At 37.9% G+C, this 22,398-nt stretch overlaps 1 long non-coding RNA gene across 1 annotated transcript; it reads right to left on the bottom strand.

Annotated features, from left to right (window-relative positions):
* Positions 1 to 926: 926 nt before the first annotated feature.
* On the bottom strand, positions 927 to 4,612 carry LOC138915332 (uncharacterized). Its single transcript, XR_011421139.1, has 2 exons — positions 4,534 to 4,612; positions 927 to 2,785 (listed from the first exon to the last, which is right to left on the bottom strand). It is a non-coding gene; the product is annotated as an uncharacterized lncRNA (long non-coding RNA).
* Between the last annotated feature and the right edge of the window lie 17,786 nt (positions 4,613 to 22,398).

The following is a 22,398-nucleotide window of genomic DNA, read 5'->3' as shown; positions in this document are numbered from 1 at the left end:
AGTCTTGCAGGGTATTGATGAAAAATGACTTTGTGTGTACAGGTCTATTTATTTTATTTAGTTAAATTAGGGCCTTTACTTTCAATAAATTACTGTATTGACCGTATAGAGATATGATGTGATATTTTAGAATACACTGATATGGTCTAAGCTGCGGGAGACACTATTACTGACACTACACTTGGCGGGTAGGAAAGAGAGGAGGGTTCTGAACAGCCTTGTACTAGAAGCATTCGGCAGAGGCAGAGTGATGATAACTCCTAATGTGCCGATATTGGAACAGAGGAATTTCAATTAGAAAAGAATTAAGTTAACCATGTATTGACTGAGGGAAATATTCAGCATTAATTGGGTGGCATTCTGAATGAGACTGCTATGTAATACAGCTGCTTGTCAAAGGAGGACTCCGGCTTAGATTTGTCCTTGCTTTGTCTGAAATTGCCATGATCTCGTCACAGCAGAGTTAAATGAAAACCAAATAAAGCAAATAGAGCCAAGTTAAAGTACGTGTGTATAAACATATAAATAAGTCAGCTTCGTTTAATTTTCCTTGCAGCTCCTTTTAACATAGTCATAGCAGAAAATATGATAAATGGATATTTGGGGAGTTTACATAAATTTTATGCATATTTTTAAAACCCTGACCAAGTGTGAAGGAAAAGAAAATAATGACAGTGGGTATAATATTCATTCTGTAATTCAAACATTTCAAGAGGGTGATAAGCTGAAAGTCGGGTGAATGGTCAATGTTGGCTGATGAATTTTTTTATAACTTAAGCTCATATATTTAAGAAACTATCGTATTTAGGCATGATAATACAATTTTAACAGCTTTTTTGAGGTATAATTTAGATACCATAAAATTTACCTGTTAAATGTGCTAAATTTAGAGTTGGGCAAAAATCACCACAATAAATTTTAGAACATTTCCATCATCCAAAAGAAGATAGTAGGTTTATTATAATAAAAATTGATTGATTAGGCGTTTTATTTTTATTTATTCAATAAGTAGAATTTGCTCATCTATAAATATACATTAAACAAATGATTGATAAAATATTCTACTTGCAATTTCTGATAAATATATATTTCTGGTTAGCACAGACCTCTGAGGTACCCAGTCTGCTATAACACAACCTCCGATGATCTATGCTTACTAGCACCCAATAGCAGTGCTAACAAAGGGATTCAGTAAAAGGTTCAACTAGGTTTATAAAAGTTTAGAGACAAATTTTTCTCTAACTTGAAAATACAATGGAATCTAGCCTGAGATCATCATGTAGTATAGAAAAAAGGATATAAGACATATACAAAAAGATAACTCACAGTACCAATTGATAAATATGGCAGATATTTACCATTTGTTGTTCTTCTTATTAATAATTAATAATAGGGCATGATGGCATGATGCAGCATCTCACATAAAGGAGTGTTCATGTTGAGCCATATGAGAAAGAGAAAACTTACTGGAAGAAGATACTTTCTATGAGTTGGGCAATTGGAGGCTGGGAAGAGCTAATTAAATGAAGTAGAGGGACTAAAAGACCATTATAAGTAGAATCCAATAACACAAGCCAAACTATAACCATGGGAAGCTCAATATTCCCAGAAGAAAGACTAGTTTAATTGTCGGGAGGTAGAGCGTAAGGAGGAGTCGGACATAAAACTGGAAAGGTAGTTGACTTCCTGGTAACAATTGACCTTAACGCTCCAGTAGCAAGTCCGGACTTCAGCCTGTTGGAGATGGGAAGCTTCAGCACGTTTTTTACCAGAAGCCTATGATTGAAGGGTTATTTAAACATTAAACTGGTGATACATTCTTGGATTGCTCAGAGATGGAAAATTAGTAAAAATAAAATTCCACTTACAAGAATGTTGTGGAAGTCTGAGGGATACTGGCTTAATTAAGATGACTGCTATGAAGTAGAAAGGAAAAGATACAAGAGACATAAGAAATGAGAAGCAATAAGCCTTGGTGACTGAATAGATCTGGATAAAAAAAAAGTACAATATGATAAAGCAGAGGTCAAAAAAACTCCAGGTGTGGGCACCAAACGTGCCAGGTTCGCCGTTGTCATTGTGTGCACTCTCCTTTTGAGGAGTTACCTCTTTCTTCCTTTTATCTTACGTGCATACTTTCCCAGAAGGCACTGGAGTTGACATAGCCAGCTCTAAGGTTTTGAGTTTGGGTGATTAGAAAAGGCATCTAGTAATTTTGCAGTAGCTGAAGGGAGGGCGTAAGACAAGACACATATTGTGCCTTTGAATGCTGGAAAAAAAATCTTTAAAAACCTATTTACTTCTTATCCTATATGCTCTCGGGTCAATTCTGTTCTTTAATTTTCTAGGTCAACAGAAATAGGTGAGTCTGTTTCATTTTGATTTCAAGTCAGTTTCACTTTTGTATTTCCATACACGAGCATGGAAAAGAGCAGCTTCTTGACTTTTGGTCAAATAATCCATACAACATATCCTATTTTGTACCATTGCATACAGCACCTCTCATCCACAGCTCTCAGGGCTCTTTGCGAGTGACTCACTGCTCAAGCAGATGGCTCAGGCTAGGCCCCGGAATGGCACTACCAGACTGTTAAAAATCACCATTTCAAATGATCCAGAGGATAATCCAGAACATTTTGTTTATGTTGGATCCTGGGAACTTCCTGGTAGTGTGAGTTCTTTAAAAACCAAACTTCAAATTTGCAAATTAGCACTTCAGTTTTTTCACGGTTGGCTCGCACTCTAATTCTGGGGGCCAGCTCTTCTTACTTGCAGCTTAATGTAACTTAAAAAAAAAAGATAAGCTTTTAGGGCTTTGAGAAAAATTTGAGACAACCTAAATGTGTCCGTTGATGTTCGCATGAGTAATTTGAGATGCAGAGGAAAATTCAATGACTTACCCAAGGTAAACACAATTAGAAACCAGATCCAGGGCTAAAATCCGGGTCCCTGGACTCTCACCTCTGTGTTCTTTGTACAATGCCAATTGACTAGGCAAATTGCTATGGATAATCATAATTTCTTTTTTGTATTTTAGGGTTTCTGATGTAGAATGATACTGTCCTCCAAAACCCCCAGTCCGACCACATTGCATTTCCTACTCCACAGAAAGTTAAATAACCCAAGTCAGTGAAAAAGAAACCTGTCAAAGAACCTGTCACGCTTACAAACTGGACCACTTCTCAGGCCAGAGGAACATTTCAGCATGTGCTGCTCTGGCACATTCGACTCTGGTCACTGTGGGAAACCCAGCGAGTCCGTTGATACATTTTTGCTCTGTGATTCACCTTTATGTGCTCTTTTCACAGCTACAGTGGTGAACCCTTGAGGGCTGTGATTAAGGTATGGGCAGAGGAGGGGCTGACCCGGTGGCATAGTGGTTAAGTTTTCATGCTCCACTTTGGCAGCCCGGAGTTCGCAGGTTTGGATCCCAGGTGCAGACTTATGCACCGCTTGTTAAGCCATTCTGTGGCAGGCATCCCACATATAAAATAGAGGAAAATGAGCACAGATGCTAGCTCAGGGACAATTTTCCTCAGCAAAAAGAGGAGGATTGGCAGTGGATGTTAGCTCAGGGCTAACCTTCCTCACCAAAAAAAAAAAAAAAAGGTATAGGCAGGGGAAAGAGAGATGCTTAATAAGTTCTGAATCTAGTGTAGAATCTAGGCTAGAGGAGCAAATAGAGTCCAAGTCAGCTCAGTAGGGCTGGGGGCTCATGTTATTGTAATAATCAACGTTTATTGAGCTGCTACCATTAAGCATCATGTATTGATGTAGATACTCTTCATATAGAACTTCATTTAATCCTCACAGCAACCCTAAGTGGCTCTCTTAGTTTAGGTTCCCCTAGAAGATGACACCGAGACAAGGATTCAGTGTAAGCAGTTTTTTAGGGGGGTGATTCCAGGGAACACCGGTAGAGGAGTAGGGAAGTAAGAGAGAATGGAAAGATGCCAACGAAAGGTGCCTGATGCAGCAAATTATGCTATGGACAACTGGAGCTTAATATCTGTCACTTCTGGTCTGCTGTACACATGGCCAGAGCAGCTTTGGTTGCCAGAGAAAGCCCTTAGGCTTATTTGTTCATAAATCTGGAGGCTGGAAGTCCAAGATCAAGGTGTAGGTAGGGCTGGTTTCTCTTGAGGCCTCTCTCCTTGGCTTGTGGTGCCTTCTCACTGTGCCCTCACATGGCCTTTCCTCTGTGTGCACCCATCCCTGGTGCCTCTTCCTCTTCTTATGAGGACCCTGATCAGATAGGATTAGGATCCAGCTATATGACCTCATTTAACCTTAACTGCCTCTTTAAAGGCCCTGTCTCCACAGTCACATTGGGGGTTATGACTTCAATCTTTGAATTTATGAAGACAGTTCAGTCTATAACAATTACACTCAATCCCTGATTATTCAGATAAACTTATGTAAAAATATGCATTTGTCTTTACCGATACTATTCATTCAGATAAGCTATAAGCTTGCCCTCTGAATTTGTCACACTCGGTGACAATGTACATATACATTTCTAGTCATACTTACCCTGTTGTTGCACAGCTGAAATCAGCACTTTGCAAGGTAGAGATCTGAGCCTCTAGGATCTAGAGGATTGAATGGAACTGAATGGAATGCTGAAGTAATAATTGAATGGAATGCTGAAATATGTCAGGAAGGCGAATGCTATAAAATATTCTTAGACATACATGGCTGTTCACCATTGGAAACCAAGTTCAAATATGAAAATGAGTTAAGATCTTGCGGACTAGAAAAGAATAGAAGGAAATTTGGGGGGAACTCCTAAATTCTATACCCCATTCCTGCTGATCTTTTAAATTCCCATTGGCTTCATAGAAAATTACAAAGCTAAGCAATTACACTAAATTGTAAGCAATATTTCTTGTGATAATAATTAATATGATTATTCAGGTAACTGCTGTCAAATTTTAAAACTATGGAGATTAACAAGGAACAACGGGCACAAAATAAGAATTATGAAAATATGTCCAAGCTGACAAGAGTCGACTTCAATTTGCTTCACGAAGCTGCCTGCCCATGAAAGATACATTATGGTAGGCTGATATTTGTTAATAGGTTTTTCTTGTGCAAGCCTGTTGAAGTATTTCAACATTTTTTTTTTACATCAAATGAAAAAGCACACACATCTAGAAATATTAAGGACCTGAGTCATGATGAACTGGTGTTTTTGTCTCTAAGACAGAGTTTTACTTTGTTCCTAAGCAAATTATCTTAGAATGAAGCTTTATTATAAAAGCAGATCGAGCCTATTATTAAATTATGCTTATAAATATTTACCAATCATAATAAGACTAATTTTTAGTTCATGTAAGCTAGGTATGTGAATGGATTTTCATACAGAACATAATTCTTCTCTCCTGCCATTATCAGTTGTCCCAAATTACACATCAGCCTATGTAAACCCAAATAGATTTGCTTTGGCTTAGATTTGAAGAATGCAAGGCTTAAAATAAAAATAGCATTTTGAAACTAAAAATAACTTTGAGGTTATATTGCCTATGCTGCCTCAGATGAGGCACTCTGCCGTGTTGCCTCCACTTTATGGTTATGGAAAACCATCAGTGTGGTAAAACAGAACTAACACTGGACAATCAGGCACTCTGAGATCTAGCCCTGGCCTTTCTACTTATTGGCTGAGTGAATAGAGTGAGCTCTTCCATCAGGCAGGCATGAGTTCAAATCCAAGCTCTCCATTTCATCATTCTGGGGCCTTGGGTAAGTTAAACGTTCATTAGGATAATGAAAGCTACAGCAGGTCTCAGCCTATATTTTACAGACTGTCTTGTAGAGAAGAGTGTTATGTTCATTTCCTCTGTAAAAGAACATAATTTCAGATACAAATGGTAAAAATTTTTATCTAAAAAACAACTCACAGGGGCCAGCCCTGTGGCCAAGTGGTTAAAGTTCCGCACAGTCTGCTTTGGTGGCCCTGGGTTCACGGGTTCGGACCCTGGGTGTGGACCTACTCCACTCATCAGCCATGCTGTGCAGGCATCCCACATACAAAGTAGAGGAAGATTGGCACAGATGTTAGCTCAGGGCTAATCTTCCTTAAGCAAAAAAAAGAGGAATATTGGCAACAGATGTTAGCTCACGGAGAATCTCCCTCATAAAACAAAACCAAAAACAGAACAAAACAAAAAACTCATAACGGGTAAAATAATTTTGCACTGGGGCTATCCAAACCTAGCAGGCCAACCCATTGATTTTTAATATTGCCAATTAGGGTCTTTCAAAGTAAGATAAAGTAATTGAGACAATAGACCTCCTCTCCTGTGGTACGTAGTTTTCCCAGTCAATTGTCTAGGCTATAGTATCCAGCTATTCAATCAAATTGTAATCTGTTTGTGGCTGTGAAGGCATTTTGCACGTGTGGTCAAGGTCTACAATCAGGTGACTTTAAGGAAAGGAGATTATACTTGAAAATCTCAGTTGGCCTCATCCAATCAATTGAAGGTATTAAGAGCAAAACTGAGGTTATTCTGAGGCAGAAGTTCCGCCTGTGGACTGCAGTTCTGGCTCCTGCCTGAGTCTTGCCAGCCTTCTGGCCTACTCTACAAATTTCAGACTTTCCAACCCCCATAATCATGTAAGTCAATTCCCTGAAACAAATCTCTTCATACCCTATCAGTCTATTGGCTCTGTTTCCCTGTTAGAACCCTAAGTGATGCCTCTCCATGAACTGAGTCATAGAAGTAGGTAAATTAATGAGAAGTAAATCTTAAATTCTGATGTAACAACATCGGAGCAGAGGATCTTGTGGGAAACTGACCATGCTCTCAACAAGAACAGATAGGGAGGGGAAGGGGAGTCTGAGATTACTGAAAAAGAGCCAAGTGCCAGTAAGAGAGGCTGCTGGGGAGAGTAATTTGTGTGTGTGATCATGTAGTGGATTAGATAGCGTGCCCCCCAAGTTCATGCCCACTCAGAACGTCAGAATGTGACCTTATTTGGAAATAGGGTATTTATAGATGTAGTTAATTAAGAATCTCAAGGTGAAATCACCCTGGATTTAGAGGGCCCTAAATCAAAAGACTGGCATCCTTATAAGAGAAAGGACACAGAGACACAGCCACACAGGGAAGAAGGCCATATGAAGACAGAGGCAGAGATCAGAGAGATGCTACCACAAGCCAAGGAATGCCTGGAGCCACCAGAAGGTGGAAGAGAAAAGGAGGAATCTTTCCCTAGAGCTTTTGGAGGGAGCATGCCCAGAGGACCCTTGATTTCAGACTTGTCTCATCTAGAACTGCGAGAGAATAAATTTCTGCTTTTTTAAGGCACCCAGTTTTGGTACATTGCTACAGCAGCCTTGCAGTTCACATGATGGTTTCAAACTGAACCAGGTCCCTCCCAGTTTCCATTCAGAGGGCAGCTGAAGTAATAAAATGGAGGCCCAACAAAGTCAAATTCTGATCTAAGAAAGTGAACGTGAATCACCATTGCCAAGCACATCCATTCCAGGAAATGTTCTGACTGTGAGCATCTGCTGCTGAGGAGCAGGGATGGATGACCTGAGAGACAGAGAGATGATGGATGGTCTTCCATTCTCTCGCTCTCTCTCTTTCTGTTTATATTTAAGACAAAATGTAAACAAAAATATAAATATATGAATATTTATTTACATTTTTGTTTATTACTCCTATAAATAGATCTGTTCTTGTCTCTTAGTAAGAATTGCTTAATTCTAGTGAAACACATAGTTAAATGTCACATGTCCGGTTCCCCTAAAAGCAGACACTGAGATGGAGATCAGCCTGCAGGAAGCTTGCAGGGAGGGCTTTTGGATTCACACCCATGGGGGAAGGAAAATAAAGGGAGCAGGGTTGGCAGACAGAGAAATGGACTGTCATGTGGTCACCATATGGCCTCAGCCAATTCCATCATCCCATAAGTAGCTCAGAGGCTGAGATGGGCCTTGAAAATTGGCCTATACTTCTTTGGCTATGCGCTGGCCCTGGGAAGGGGACATGGCCTTGGAAGCTCTGTTCAGTTTTGGCAATTCTCAGAGGGCAGCAGCTAGGAGAGTAAGACCTTTGGTCTTCAAGGGGGATCTCAGTGGGCAGCACAACATCCATGACAGCAGGTTGCTAAGAATGGGAAAGCCTATCTCTAGCTTAACTGTCTGAATTAAACTGGATGGAAACCATCCTGTAACATTTAACCCAAGTCATGGTAGATTTCTCACCTACAAAATAGGAATAATAATTATAGGTTAGACACTTAACATATTGCCTGGTATTTAATAGTTAACATTTATTGAAATTATTTGTATCAGTGGAAAAACTTTTCCAAGCATATGCTAAGGGAACCCTCACTTGAAGTACCCTGAGATACAATGGAGGATCAAAGGAAAAAGATTGAAAGCATTTAGGAGTTGAGTACAACTTCCAGTTCTGTGTTCTACTTGTAGTTCCTTCATGTATCAGTTTCATAATTGTTCTCAGGATCTTCAGTTGTAAAATGGAGCCTTGAAATACATGATTCCTAGAATACATTTAAATTCTGATATTCCAGGCCTTGAGAATTCACAAACTCCATTGAGCTGCTAAATTATGGGCTGATCTCTATCTTGTAGTTACCTCGGAGTGAATGTCAGTTGGACAACGGAAACTATTTTTGGTCCAGTAGGAGAAATCTCTAGGTTATAGGTTAAGAACAGTCAAATTGACTCATTTTAATCTCAATTCTACAATTTAGTAGTTATGTGATATTTGGCAAGTTATTTAATCTCTCTCTGCCTCAATTTCCTTGCATGTGAGATGGGGATAATATGAGCACTGACCTCATAGAGTTGTTATAAGGTGTAAATGAGTTAATACGTGTGCAATATTTGGAACAGTGCCTGGCATGTTGTAAGCACTCCCCAAACGTTAGATATTGCTATTGGTGTCTACTTTTCGTTAAGACAAGGTAATACCCAAAGCTCAATACCGTCCACTCATCACAGCCGGGAGAGGGAGAGGGAACAATTTGTCTCCTTCTGAATGTTAATCTGACAATAAGCACATTCATAAAACTGGTATTTTTTTAACAATTATTTTAGCAGACCATCGTCCCTTGGGACTATAAGAAGGAAAAGGACAAGGTCATCTTAAAGTAGAAAAACAATTTACAAGAAATTGCTTGCAGTTGCTAAGGAGCAAGAGACCAATACCTTTTTAGCTATTAATGCAAATTCCCCACACAATGGATGTTCACTATAATGGCCTCCTTCCACCTCAATATGATATTCATTAAAACGTTTTAATAGGTTATGAGAAATTTTTAAGAAGGCTTTATATAGAAAGTTAAATTTAGAGTGGATTTTGTGAGGATTCTATTTAAGTCATTGTTGCATTTCGTGTCATCCTCTTCATTAGCAAGGTCATTTACCTGAAAATGGGATCCTCCACTTAAGGGCTTGTTTGTCCCTATTGCTGGTCTCCTGCTCCAAATCTCCTTCCTCCTTGTGCAAGTTCACAATGTGTCATAAAGAGGATGACACTATCTCAACTGGGTGTTCTCATACTCAAGGAAGGAAGGCACAAACAACCATGTGAGATGAGAAAGCAAATGAAGAGTGTGGACTTTACCCTTTTGTGTTTCAAGAAAATTTTGGGTATGCCACTATTTTTTTCTACATAGTTTAGAATTCCAAAGGCATAACAGGACTATAAATCTCACAGAACTGAATCCTGCTTTGATTATTCTGTTACTCTCTGAGGAATGAAATTCAGTTGACATAGTAGTGAACTTAAAATCAAGACTTAAAGCATTGAGAGAATTGAGTATTTGGATTTTCGTTATTTTTTAATTTGAAAGTGGTGCTGTGTGGCTTGATCTCCTGCATCCTCCAGCCTCTCCTTTGCTAATTCACCAACTCTGAAGTACCGCCTCCCTCCCTTCCATCACGCATGTGCACACGCAAACGCACACACATGCAAAGGAAGCATGCCAACTTGGTGTTGCTGTTAACTAGGATGGTGACTTTAGCAAGCCTCCTTACCTTTTTGAAATTTCGGCTACAAGAATATATTGGCAGAGGCGGAGAGGTAAGTATTCATCCACACAAGCTCTCAAAGCTTTTGCTTTAATGTTCTAGGATCCTTATTTAACTTTTTGTTTGAACAAAGAATGAGACACTACAGCTTCCTCGTCATTTCTTATTCTTTTTATCTTATTCTGCACACACTATGCATGTCCCTGGACTAGGCGCTCTATAGACAATTGAAACGATGAAGGTAATTCCCTGCTTATAATTAAAAATACACATTTTGATACAGAAGCCTGCACGGTAGAATAGCAGTAGTGACTAAGCAGAGCTGAGAATTACAGGGAGATTTGATCAGATGGAAGAGCCAGAGCCCAAGTTATTTTTCAAATCATAGAGCCCTATCATGTACCTTGTTAATAAATAGTATTGACTCTCCTATGGATATTTATTATCTCCTGTATGTGTCTGCTATCATTTAATAATGCTGGGCCTTCACTAATAGGAGTACTGCATTTCCTGAATGATTTTAATTTTCAGTACATAAGGTCCTTGAAGACCTATTCCTCATTTCACCTATTCCATATTTTTAACTGCTGACTTTTCTATATGTATGAAAAAATGATGAAAATTATGTATTCTAGCACAGCTCATCATTTTGTTTCTTCATTATGTATCAATTTCATAAAATCTTGAATGCTTTAATTGCAATAATCTCCTAACCATATTTATATATATAAAATTTTAGCTTGCTGTTAAAAAAAGATGGTTTGGACTTTAGAGAAATCTAAGATTTGTATTGCTACTAATAGTTTAGGGTTCAAATTTTAATATAATTTGTAAGAAAGTAAGTTTTGCTTTGCTTTGTAAAATGAATACACACACCAATAGAGTTTAATAATTTTCACAGAAAGGAATTTTGGGTAAAATGTTACTTAAAAAAATCATTTTGTTTAATAATTAGGATTTCATTAATATTTTCTGTCATATTCATCTTCTGATTAGTTCAAGTGTTTCTATTTTATTTATTCAAAACAGGAGGAAAAGTGAGATCTTTCTTGGAAGAAAAAGAGGGAAAGAGTTACCTGTTGAGTAGTTTCACGTTAGAGGAACGAGGTTTTTAAATAATTAATATCCGTAAGAAAAGAAATTCTGACAATGTCTATGTCATTGTCACTGGATAGTCATATAACTCATCAATTATAAACACTGTTCTTCAAGCTCCTACCCCTTCCATCCTTCCCCTCCCCTCCTCCTCCTCCTCTCTCTTCCCTTCTCCCCGCCCCCCCCCCCCACCCCGTTCCATCTACACTCTTTCCCCAGGAAACCTCGTGATTGGTCAATCAATACATCCCTTAGGCGTCACATCTACGCAGCCTGCTCTTTACGTACCATGGCCTTGCACTTCCAGAATTGACTAGCTCCCCCAGGATGATCAACAATTACAAAATTGATGAGAACAGGTATTAGTAATAATTATTTAATTTCTCTGACCTAAGACCACCCCAATACCAACAGCCACTAAGGCTCAAAACTGTACTTTTATCATTGCCATCTTGTTACCCACTCACCGAATCCTATAGATCTTAACTCATTCATTCATGTATGAAAGCATTTTCCCTTTCATGAGTGTGTATTCCTTTATTTAATCAGCCTGTATTAACGAAACTTCAATGTATAGGGCACAGCTTACCTTGGTGCTTTAGAAAGTGAAACAGGTTAAATACAATATGGTCTTGTAGACTTTTTTCCCCTAAAATGTGTATTATATTTGCTCTTATTTTATCAGGTTTATTATCACTATTTATTATCACTATATCATTATTATTACTATCTCAGATTGCCTAGTTATCTAATTACCTAAGAGTTTTACTACCTTCAGTTTCTCCTCATCATTGCCAGAGTTAAATTCCCAAAGAATACCCCAGATCATGTCACTCCTTTGCTAAGCATAAAGAAAAAAAAAAAAAAAAAGCAAAAACAAACACAATAAAATAACAGCAATAAAAATCCCTTAAGTAATCTTACTCCCTAAATTGGTGAGTTGGGTTTTTCAGTGGCATTGGTAGCTCCAGGGCAAAGGAATCAACCTGTAAGTTACCTTTACCATGAGATACCTTAAACTCATCAAGCTTCCTAAAAACTAGGTTTTTAAAATTTTAGCTTATATACATTTTTAAAAAATTGAAAGTTGTCTTCCCTTATTAATGAGAAACATGTTGGTTTACTATCATGCTGAGAATGGAGAGAATTCAGAAGCTATATAGTCCAAAAATGGCATTGCAATTGCAAAAAGCTAGTGTAATTCTTTCCTGGAAGCAGAATGAGATCATTCTTCACACCAAAGGAGGAGACCTTCTTCTTTCCCACTTGCCCTTTCCAAAGGGCTCATGGTGGTTTGTTCGGAAAACTGCTCCTGGGTATAGCAAAACAAAACAAAATTTGCAATACATGTGTCCATACAATACATAGTGGATTTGAGCCATATTTTCATTTCCAATGATCCGTAGTGATGATTGCCTCTGCCTGAAGAGTCCTTTCACTTTGGGGACTTCCGTATCTGAATTGACCCCTCGCCTTGTTTTTCCTTTGGCCTATAGCACATCCTATGGTGACTACCATTTAATGGCTGTTTCACACAAATAAAATTTGCACCTTCATTTTTATCTATTTAAGTTGAGGATGCATAAAAAAAGGAAATGATAATACTTAAAACAATGATCGGATATAAGCTAGCCCAAGATGCAGCCTCACATTCCCTGAAAGGCTGGTGACATTATACAAAAGATTGCTTCTCTGTGGAGACCCTGCTGCATAGCGTAGAAATTGCCTCTTGTTGATCAGCACGTTTCTTCTCCTTCCTCTTTGGGTTTTATAGCTAGAGGCAGGTGGCTCATTACAGCTTGAAAAGAGCTTCTCCAAATTCAATTTCTAGATTCTCTGCAGGAACAGGCTTTGTAGAGTGTCATGAGTGTAGATGTGTGTGTGTTTGCTTGTTTGTTTGTTTTTCTCTATAGTCAACAGAGAACTCACTTAAATTGATAAGCAGTTAGAGTCAGGGTCATTGCAAATTGTTCTGTAAGTGACAATTCCATATCCAGAACCAATAGGTGTTGTTTAATTCCTGCTAGTGGACCATGGGTTTTCACTTCTTATTCACAACTCAGAGTGCCACGGAACCTTGTTGTGCAGAGTCAGAAGTAGGGTGAGGTTTTCTGTTCTTTAGAAATCCTTTGAAGGAGAATTTATTAGAGTATGGCAATAAAATTTCATTACACATGGCAACAAAATAAGTATATATACATAAATATATATATACAAAAAATAAGATGAAAAAAGACTTTAAAAATAAAATGACTGAGATGAAAACAAACTGTAAATCAAAGGAAGTAGGAGTATTTCTCTCATTTTATGAACAATGAAAAAATATTTACAGTGAGATAGAAAGGTTAAATGTCTTTTCAAAACTGTAAAGCAAGTAACTGATGTTTCTGGGAAAAAAAAATCTAGGATTCTCCTAGCCTCATTTTCTATCCTCGAATCCTGAAACTGTATTTTCAATTTTATACTCTGTCTCACAATGCTTTCCTACTAGGCACTAATTTTGTCAGCAAAAAAAGGTAGTTGTAGTCCCTAGTCCTATGATGTCCCATCTTTCACTATCAATTGCCAACCCCCTAAGTAGGGATATCATGCAAATTTTTATCAGGTGAAGTCATCTTATTTAATCTTCCAAGACTATTCTTATTTCCTTATAATTGTCAATTGATCCTATAATTACTAGGAATTTAAATCTTTAATTTAATTTTTAATGAAAAATTATCAAAATATATACATACTTTTAAAAAGTGAGCTAATTCTACAGGATCTATAATGAAAATAATTGATTCATTCTGCTGCCCCAAGACCTCAGACCCAAGACCTCAAAGAAAACCACTTTTAATGGTTTACAGGTTTAGTTCTTCTTTTGGCTACCTTTACAATTCCAAATAAGGTGCTTATGGTGTCATTTCTGGATCTATCTTCTCTTACAAATGCCTTATAATAGATCAATAGATATAGATTTATCATCACTTCATAAACACACACATACTGTGTCGGTATTTCTGGTTCTTCTGTCAAGCTACTTTGATAACTTTAACTAGTAGACTTAAGCCAGTATTTCTGGTATTATCAAGTTGTTATGGGTTGACTTGTGTCCCTCAACCGCCAAATGCATATGTTGAAGTCTTAACCTCAGAATGTGGTGTTATTTGGAGATAAGGTCTTTACAGAAATAATCCAGTTAAAGTGAGGTCATTAGGGTGGGCCCTAAGCCAAAATGACTGGCATCCCTTTAAAGAGGGGAAATTTGGACACAGAGCCGGGCATAGAGGAAAGACAACGTGAAGAGACACAGAGAGAAGTTGGCCCTCTACAAGCCAGGGAAAGACACCTAGAACAGATCCTTACCTCACAGCCCTCAGAAGGAACCAACCCTGACAACGCCTCCATCTCAGTCGGCTAGCTTTCAGAACTGCAAGACAAATTTCCGCTGTGGTAATCTTCTCAGTTTCTGATACTTTGATACAGCAGACCTGGGAAACTGACACACAAGTATACAGTCCAGGGTCTCTTGACCACACACCATGAGGTCTTGGCTAACTGCTGGTCTTCCCAGTACAGGAGGGATGGGGCCCCAGTCACACAGCCTTAGGCTGTTAGAGCTCCTAGCCTCCGAAAGCAAAAGCAAATGGTGCTGCTTTTCCGAGGTGAAGCATTGCTCTTTCTTTTTCTTTTGAGTCTATAAAAACTCTCTTTAAAGCAGCTTATTTCATTTAAAAACCTTTAAAAGTTCAGCACAAATCTGAGACTGAAAAAAAAAAAAATAGACGCTCCTTAATTTCGAGAGCATATGCTGTCATGATTTTCCAGCTTCTTTTCTATCCCCACACCTGGCCCCTTCTTTCCACCAAATCACAATTGTAGAATAACATCACATATGGAGGATGATCTATTTCAGTTAGCCAATGAGCCAGTGAAGAGGATGACACCATTACAAAACCCTCCAAGAGACATTTCCTTGAGGAAGAGAGAGCTGCTTAGGGTTCAAAGTAATTATTGAAACAAGAAGCATGATACGGATGGGTGGAGAAGGGGCTGAAGAGTTACTGAAGGTTACAGATGTTGATTATTCTGAAATAATCATGTGGCCTTGAGAAAACTACTTAGCCTATATAAATATCTCTTTGCTTATTTATTACATAAGGATAACAGAAGATTTTCTTAAAGTTTTCTAAGAATAAATATTTGAATTATTTAAATCAACTATAAATTATTTGAAGCACTTCAGAGATGAGTTTGCTCTTCTAAAAAATCAGAATTTTCACTTGGCAATGAAAGTTTTGGAAGAAATGCCATTATTTGGGATTATTTTAAACAGAAGTATACTTTTACCTAAAACATAAAAACATTATTCTGTCAAATTGCCACTTGCCTGTGCACAATACAAACTTTGAGAAGTATTACTTGGTGAGTTAAACTTCTTGACAGGCAAATTTCTTTAAGAGTAGAATGTTTCTACTTGACTTCTGGCTAGTTGAACACTATATGTTTAAGAAATTCTTTTTCTATCTATTAAAATATCTTACTTTAAGAAAATAAGCATTCTCCAACAGTAAGTTAATGTGTTTCTCATTGTATTTTGTCATTTTGATGTGGTCCAGAGTCTCATGTCTCCTACTGAAATTAGGCAATAAATGTTAACTTCTTCCATTTTCTCCCACCCCTTGACCATTCATTTTATTGAAAAACTAACTCAAATATATTTTTCCACTTAAAGTATTGACTCACTCCATGAAATTATAATGGAAACATGAAAAATATTATAAGGTTGAGGGAAACTTTAAGACCTAATGTAGTTTGTAAAATGTACCGAAGAAGAAAGTAGTATTATAAATAATAATGAGAACAAATCTACTGTTAATTTTAATAGCTTCCCTCTCTGAAGTCTCCCAGAGTGCCACGGAGCTAGTTAGATCAAAATTGATCCTTTATCCTAGTATAGAATTAGAAACTTAGTTTCAACATCCCTGCCTCCTACTTTATCAAGAGAATGCAAATCCTCACACATGAACCTCATCAACTCACTCCTGTCTGGTTCAAACTTTCCCTTAGAGTTGCCGTCTCTACTTCCTTTCAGACTCTCTGCCCTGTACATTTCCCAACCTACTCACTACCCTTTCCCAGGAGGGCAGGAAGGATTACTCCCTCACTCTGAAGAAGGATCCTCCTCTTCCTGCAGACTGAGGAAGGATATTTCACCTGGAAGCCCCATCGATGTTTCAAACCCTGATCTTGATACTATTGCATCTTTCCTCCTCCAAGATCTTATGACTTTAATGTTCATTTCCAATGTCTCCTCCTCTGTGGGCTGCATCCTCTATATACCTAAATTTCAACCTTAAATGTAAAGAAACAGTAAAGAGAACATACGCACACAAACACACATGGTGCCATTCAAGTTTCTGTCCTCTTCTAGTTCTTCTGGCACTCACAATTGTGCGGCCTGAAACACCTAACTGTGTATATTGCTGTGACTTTCCCACATACCTTGCCCTCTTTAAGATCTCTAAATTCAGCTGCCAATTTTTCAACTCTACCTCATCTCTTAATAGACAAAGCTTATGTATGTTTTCGAGTTCCTCTGCTCCTTAAAGTCTGGAGGATTTTACAGTGTTTACCATGTTTTATTTCTTAGAACTTTGCCTTCTTGGTCTGTGTGGACTTCCCTAGGCCTAGATTTCTACAATCAGAACTGACGGCTTGGTTACTAAAAATGTGTTATAGAAATGAACTCTTACAATTGCTGTCATAATCCCTTGAACACAGCTATTTTACTCACATTTCTCACTATGCCCTTGTTCTCAAAGAGTTTTTAATCTTTTTGGGACCAAAGAGTTTTCAATTTTTTGACATTAAAAAAAACCCTTTGAAATGCTGTCTATCTGACCCTGGTGTCTACAAGGTGCTTGGTAAATATTTATTCAATTGAGTTGAATTGAAGGAGTGTAATGTGTAAAATTTAATCTGATTCCAAGCTCTGAAAACCAGACTGTTATCAGACCAATATCAGACAATAAATATCAATTATTTTTAATTAGGCAAGATTTATACTCTAAAAATTATTTTTATGGTGGTAATTTTTTTTACAGACTTTCAGTTAGATGTGAACTTGGGTACTTTTACGTCCATATTTTCCTGTTTCCTTTAGATTTATTTTGTGCCTATGTTCATGATGATTAAAAGACCCTTACAGCCCCTAAAAATAAAAGCTTCACAATAGCATATAGAAGAAACATAAATGTTAAGGTCTAGATAAGTCTTATCACCTTAATCACTTCTCCCAGCCAAAGGTCACTTTATAATTCTTTTGAAATCTATTTCTATGCTTATTTCCACTTACAGGATGATTCCGATGAAGATCACTATAAGAAAAGTAGAAATTTCTTGAACTCATAACCTTATTCTTAATCTCACCATTAAAACCTTAAAATCATATTATCGTGAAAAGCATTCTTGAGACTTTGCATTTTCGGTTTCTGTGTTGAACATTTAGATGCTATGTTTACTCATTTTTAATGGCCTTCAAGCTCCTAGGTTCTGCCCTGCCCCACCTGTGTTCTTACCAGCATTTCCAATTCCTCATCCACATCTGGCACTCTTGACTTCTTCCAGAGGGATTATTCATAAAGTCAGAAGACGCAGGTTGATTGCACTATCCTGAGCTGACTTTTTGATATCTGAAGAGATATCATAAAGCTGAATTCTCCCTGTTCTCCCTTGAATGCCTTACCTCCTTGCCACTCTCCACTAAATTGCTAGCTGCAGATACGGAGCTTCCTGCTAAGCTTGGAAAGTGAATATGGGTCATGAGCACGGCCGGGCCATGTACCGCAATTTGTCCACCAGCCTGACTCATTTTATGCTCTAATTTCAGTAAGAGGGTGCTGATTCTTTGCTAAGTGGTAATTGCACCTGCAGTACTAAAACCCTTCTGCATGCCTGGAAAAGCGCACTCACCATCAACTTGCAATCATTTCCTACCGTGCGCCGCAATAGCTTCTATGAGCTTGCTGGCTTTGACCCTCAGAATGAATCCCTGGTTCTTTCTATCAGAGGTAGTTCTGCGCCTGGCAGAAGACATGCTGTTACTGTCAGCAGGAGACCAGGCATAAGATGTACCAAGACTTTAGATCAGTGTCCTGTGTTGCACTCCAGGGTTCTAAGGAGAGGTTTCGTATTCTCTCTGGGACTTTGGGAACTTTTTTCATCCAGGGTTCAATTTAAGTCATAAAAATATCAGTGGTAGAGATTTTTGTTTGAAATCCTAAACCCAGATCTACTAATCTAATCACAAATTTTATGTTAGTGCGAGATACTGGATCTTTTCATCATGAGAGAGAAAATTCAGAGTTCTTGCTTTTTCTTCCTCCTCTGTGTATATTCGTACTGGGAAAAAACAAAACACACAAAAACTGCCCATGCTCTTTGTAATGCAATCAAGAGTGGGCAGCAATTCACAATATGACTCAACCTGACATTGCAAATGCCCAAACATCTATGATGTCTGTTTTAAGTTTTAATACACATTCTGGCTTCCTGCTTGTATTGGAACAAATCACAAACCAGGTCAGTGTTAGCTTTCTCTTATTTACTGGTAATACTACATACTTTATGGACCTGTTTACTCACATGAGTAGAGGCAGGGATTTTGACATCCCCAGGACCAAGTCTAGATACTGGCACAACAAATGTTTATTGAATGAATGCAGATGTTTCACCATCTTAACAAAATTCAAACTGGAACGTCTAGTTTGGGATCAGCAATTGGATAAGAAGAGATTGAATGTAGTTAAGCAGAAGGTAAATGGAAATGAGGAGAGAGACAAGCAATGAGTAAATTAAAACAAGAAGAGTTTTGAGATTAAAAAATTTAGTAGAAAATCATAGCTTTCTATTTTAGAAAAAAAGATGAATCGCTACTGTGGGGCACATGAAACAAATGGGAGAAAAGAGAAACTAAGGTTGTTAGCATTAATCGAAAATAAAATAAATTAAGGGAGAGGCCAACAAAAGAAGGATTCGGCATGAAGACTCTCCTTCTCCCCCCTCCCCCTTAGGACTGAGGCTTACAGCAGAGACAACTGGCTCACTGATTCTTCGCCTACTGTTATTTAACAGAATGGAGAATTCACCTCAAAAATGGTGGAGAAAACAAGGAGGATGTTTTTAGGGTCTGCAAGGTACAACATTCAGGCTTTTGACAGAGAGAAAGAGCAGTATCAGGGCCCTGGGAACCTGTTGAGTGGCAAGTGGGTAAAAGATTGCAAAAGGAGACACGGAGAGGAAGGGCACGAAAAGACAGTTTTCATCATTCCCATGATGCCCTGCTTGAAGAATTAAACACGCATGTCCCTGGGAGAATCAAACCTCTTGGTATTTTACATAGTTGAAATGTAGTCCATCATTTCAAGGAACTTGTCCTGAAAAGGTGAGTCATCATCACATAACTCCTGTTCTACTTTTTTTTTAATATTTTTATTTGCAACTATTAAACTAATCTTATGATTTCACTAAATTAGGATGTCAATTACAAAAAAAAAAAAAAAATCCCTCCATTCTACTCTTTAAGAGAGTTGTATACTCTTTGAGAGAGGATTTCCTAACACCACTTTAATCAATTATAGTAAGAACACTACTTAACTTTTCATTGTTACGTGCCAGAAACATTTTGGACTTTTCTTTCTCAGTACTATAGATTCGAAAAGTCACAGAGGAAATCTGGAGGCATCTGTAGCATGCAAACCACTAACAAAAAGAGCAAGGTTCTTGTATCATATGGGGCACATTTCTCATCCCTCTCTCCATGACCCTACTAAAGTCATCCCTGAAGGTAATGTCTGGTATATAATACGCTCTCAGTAAAAAATGTTTTAAATGAAAGTAGGAGAGGACATAAAACTTATGCTTGGAAATTCTTTGCCCTACCCTTGGAAGGAGAAAATTTTGTTCAAAACATTGACAGCAACACTGTATATGTACTCAGGTTGATGCTTTTCACCTCTGTGAACCATGGTTGAATAGTAAATCACTGAAGGTGAAAATAAAACTATAAATATTTTGGGGAAAAGCCAAAAGTATCAAAGTAAGCTGAGCTTAGCCAGAGATTGCAGCCAATTTCACTTGGCAGGATTGCTTCCAGCAAAATGTGGAATTAGATGCAAGTCACTTAGAATCAGATAGGCAATTATAGCTACCCAACCACGTCAAGGGAACTATTAACTAATTTGTTAATTAATCAGTTATTTATTGAGCCTCTACTCTATTCGATGTCTTGTCCTAGGCACCATTTAAGATTTACCTTCAATGAGCTTATATCGTTTGAAATATAAACCCTTTCTAAATCTAACAAAGATTCTGTGAATATTTATGAGATTAATTTAATCTTATACACATACACTTCATGCTACATAGAAATATCCTAAGTATTATCTGACCATTAATTAGCTCTTGATTACAACAAAAACAATCATATCTAAATATGAAATGCTTCACATTCTATAGACAAATCTGACTTGTCTGTCTCCTCTATCTACAACACTTTCTACTTGTTACTCTCATTTTCTTTTAGGCAGGCCTGCTCACCCACTGGGAAAGTTAGAACCCTGTACAAGAAGCTCTTACATTCATTAGTTTATCCATTCACTCAATACATATTTATTGACAACCTAATATGTGCCAGGCACTGTGGTGAACCCTGGGTGAACAAAATCTGCCTGGTAACTAACATCATGAACCTTATAGCTCAATAAGACAGAAAAGAATAAATATATGAGTGTGAGTGTGTGTTTTAAAGCAATTACAAATTGTTCTGTCTGCATGAAGGAAAACAGTGGAGCATCATTAAAAAATAACAATGAGGAGCAATTTTAAATAAGGTGGTAAAAATGTCCCCACAAATGGAAGAATGAAAAGGAATAAGTCAGGGAGATTAGGGGAGCAAGCGTTTCAGGAGGAAGAAATTATATAGAAGGTGTCAACATGGGGTCAGCAGAAATAAATAAAACTTGACTTAATGAACAGAGAGAAATCCAGGGTGATTGGCTGATTTTTAACAAGTGTAAAAGCATCAAAATGCAATAATAATAATAGAGCCTTTAATGTGTGCCAAGCATGGTTTTAACCCCGTCTTAGGCATTATCTTATTTGATCCTCACAACAAATCTATAACATAGGCGCTATGAAGGTCTCCATTTTACAGATAAAGGAAACTGAGGCAGAGAGAAAATAAGTAAGTCACAGAGGTCAAATTGAAACAAAGATTTTGGCTAGGATTTGGAAGTGAGTCTCCATACTTTCAACCATTGCCCAGGTATAACATTGGGCAGACAATGGCCAGTTCACACAGAGATGCCTGGGTCATCTAAATCTGCCAAAAATTCTTATATTTTATTCTGAGCTCAATGAGAAGCAATAAATAGTTTTAAGTAGAAAACGAGCCATCAATTCTACTGAAAGCTGATGAAAGTTTAGTTTGGTAAGCACTGAAAATTTTCCACTAAATTTGTCTTTGTGAAAGTCACTGGTCACCTTGGCAGGAACTTTGGAATGATGGAAGTGGATAACACATTGGAATATGACGAGGACTCCTTGAGCAATGATAGGAGATAGCATGTGTAGACAGTTTCCTCTTTGCTGAGCTTTGCTCAGAGAAGAGCAGAGAAACTGAGTGGCAGCTATGGTGAAGATATGGAATCAAGGGAAGCATTTTGTAGTTTGTTTTGTTTTTCAAATGATGGGGCCCATAGGACAATTTACATCCTAATGGGAGCAAGATATTACACAACACTTCCTTTGATTTCCAGTTAGGCATGATTCTGTCCTTGCTGCTAATGCTGTATGATATTAAGGTCAATGCAAGGCAATTAAAATCAACAAATTGTTGCTCTATGCCTGCTATGCATCAGGACCTTGTTCATACTCTGCTGTTTTGACTCAAAATCTGAAGGTCTTTGTGACCTCTACCTTCCTACTCTCAGGGAGGGGGCCTTCAATTTTTCAATCTTCAACTTGCTGCTTTCTGGTGTGAGGAAACTTCTAATAGTTAGACCAATGCCGACCACTATAACATATAAACTAAAAATTTTATATTGAAAGTTTATTTTGTGCTCATGGAAAAATCAAAGAGAGTGCTCAGAAGAGATTGGTAGACTGCAATGAACAGAGCCCAGGCTTATCGGCATGGATGTCGGTATCAAGCCAGTGAAAAGAAGAGAGTGAAGGATCGCTCATAGGAGGGTTTCATAGGTCCAGCACATCGCTCTAAAGTGTACATCACTTCCGTATATGCCACAGGC

Source organism: Equus caballus, chromosome 8, assembly GCF_041296265.1.
Source record: "Equus caballus isolate H_3958 breed thoroughbred chromosome 8, TB-T2T, whole genome shotgun sequence".
NCBI lineage: Eukaryota > Metazoa > Chordata > Mammalia > Perissodactyla > Equidae > Equus > Equus caballus.
The sequence above is the reverse complement of the archived record's forward strand: the minus strand, read 5'-3'. Positions and strand labels throughout refer to the sequence as shown.